We start from the raw sequence: 2,771 nt of genomic DNA on the forward strand, positions 1-2,771 counted from the left end.
CAAATAGCCTGTCAGGTTTCTGATTCATTCACAAAAAGTAAACATCTACATGAGTAAGTTGTGGTGGCTGTTACTTTATGATTGACATTTTTATTTAGCGACAAATAGAGTTCTACTTATTTCTGAAAGCATATCTGTAAATTGAATTTCCCCAATGTCTATAATGAGTTACATAATTTCAAGTAAAACAACATTATTGCCTCCAATCTAAAGAGAACTGAAAGAATATTTGCTATTATCACATCTGTGCGAATTTTTTGATAAAAAATGCATAGACTTTTTCCAGTTTGGGATGTCTCTGAAATTTGGCTATATTGGTAGTGGCTAAAATAGTTATTAGATCTAACTCATAGAGTTCTTGCTAATAGAACAAACACGCCCACATTCCCATGATTCGGTCCTGGTTAACAAATCTGTACACCGTAAATCTAATGTAGCCCTACTCAGGGAGATTGTAAGCTCTATGGGATGCCTCCTCATTGCTCTTTAAATTTAAAACCAAGTGAAAACATCCTGTAGTTGGTAAGAGTTTAGAGAAAGAGCATTTTTATAAACTGCTGTTCAGTGTATAATTTGCTATAACCCTTTCAGAGACCTATATGGTATGTGATTCAAATGTCTTTAAAATGTGACACTTCCTTTTCTAAGATTGCAAATAAATCAGTGGATAAATGAAGACATATCTACAGGCATGATCATTAGAGTATTGTAAGCAGTTGCAATATATGGGAAACAACTTAAAAAACTAAAACTAGAGTGTGTCATATAGTTTATTGATATAATGAAACACTATTACAGTGTTTCACAATGCTGCTGCTGCTCTAAATGTATAGCTATGGGAATATATTTATAATATTAATTTTAAATTTCTGATTATAAGAAATTATGTAAATGTGACATCAGTAATTTTATATATTACATATATCAGGCATTTATATGTGTAGAAAAATATCTAGATAATAGTATTATTTGGGGGTAACATTTCCTTGTTTTAAAACAAGAAATAGACATGTAAGTACATAAACTAGGAGAATACAATAAATTGCAAACTAAGCAAAAGCTATTTAAAGGATAAAAATGACCTCTTCCTCCTCTAAAACACACCCACATGCACACACACATGCCACCGCTTTATAATCCGTATTGGGTTTTTTAATTGTTTCATTTTTTCCTGTCTGTGCAGTATTTTTTTTCAGCTTTGTTTAACTGACATAATAATTGCACATATTTTGGGAGTATATGGTGATATTGCAATACAGATAATATATATTTATTAGCATATTAATCACCTCATCTCTTTATTATTTCTTTGTGTTGAAGCATTCAATATCCTCTTTTTAGCTCTAAAACACTATATAGTATATTTTTGTTAACTAGAGTTGTCCGATAGTGACACAGATCACAAGAAATTATTCCTCTTTCTAGCTTTAATTTTGTATCCTTTAACAAATCTCTCCCCATCTCTGTTTCCCCTACACTTCCCAGACTCTAGTATCTTCTGTTCTACTTTTTACTATTATGAGATCAACTCTTTTTAGCTTCTACATATGAGTGAGAACATGTGGTATTTAACTTTCCATTCCTGGCTTATTTCACATAACATAATGTCCTCCAGTTCTATTGATAATGCTGCAAATGACAGGATTTCACTCTTTTTTATGGCTGAATAGTATTTTATTGAGTATATATACTGTATTTCGGTTATCTATTCATCTGTTTTTGGGCACCTGGGTTGAATCCATACCTTGGCTGTTGCAAATAGTGATGCAATAAGCAAGGGAATGTAGATGTCTTTTATGCTGATTTCCTCTCCTTTGGATAAATGCACAGTAATGTGATTGCTGGATCACATGGTAGTTCTGTTTGTAGTTTTTTGGGGAATGTTCATATTTTTCTTCATGGTGGTTGTACGTGTTTACATTTCCAACAGTGTATAAGAGTTCCCTTTTCTCTAGATCCTCACTAGCATTTGTTTTTTTGTTTTTCCTTTGCGATAATAGCCATCCTAACTGGGGTGATGATAATTCACTTCGGTTTTAATTGGCATTTCCCTGATGATTAGTGAGGTTGAACATTTTTTCATATATTTTTGGCCATTTGTATGCCTTCTATTAAAAAATGTCTATTCGGATCATTGAGTCATTTTTTTAAAAATCAGATAGTTTACTTTATTTTGTTTTGTCTTCTGTTTTTTATTTATTTTTTATTCTTCGCTGTCAGGATGTTTGAGTTCTTTTTATATTCTGATTATTAATCCTCTGTCAGATAAATAGTTTGCAACTTATTTCTCCCATTCTGTAGGTTGTCTTTTCATTCTGTTCATTGTTTTCTTGGCTGTGCAGAAGCTTTTAGTTTTATGTAATCCCATTTATTTGTTTTTGTTTTTGTTGCCCATGCTGTTGAGGTCTTACTCATAAAATGTTTTCCCAGACCAATGTGCTAAAGAATTTCCCCACTATGGACAGGGTACGGTGGCTCACACCTGTAATCCCAGCACTTTGGGAGGCCAAGGAGGGTGGATCACGAAGTCAGGAGATCAAGACCATCCTGGCTAACAGGAAAACCCCGTCTCTACTAAAATACAAAATACAAAAAACAAAAAAAAAAAAAAAAAAAAAAAAAAGAGCCGGGCGTGGTGGCAGGCGTCTGTAGTCCCAGCTACTCAGGAGACTGAGGGAGGAGAATGGCGTGAACCCAGGAGGCGGAGCTTGCAGTGAGCCGAGATCCGGCTACTGCACTCCAGCCTCGGCGACTGAGCGAGACTCCATCTC

Source organism: Rhinopithecus bieti, unplaced genomic scaffold (assembly GCF_001698545.2).
Source record: "Rhinopithecus bieti isolate Rb0 unplaced genomic scaffold, ASM169854v2 scaffold_388, whole genome shotgun sequence".
Lineage (NCBI taxonomy): Eukaryota > Metazoa > Chordata > Mammalia > Primates > Cercopithecidae > Rhinopithecus > Rhinopithecus bieti.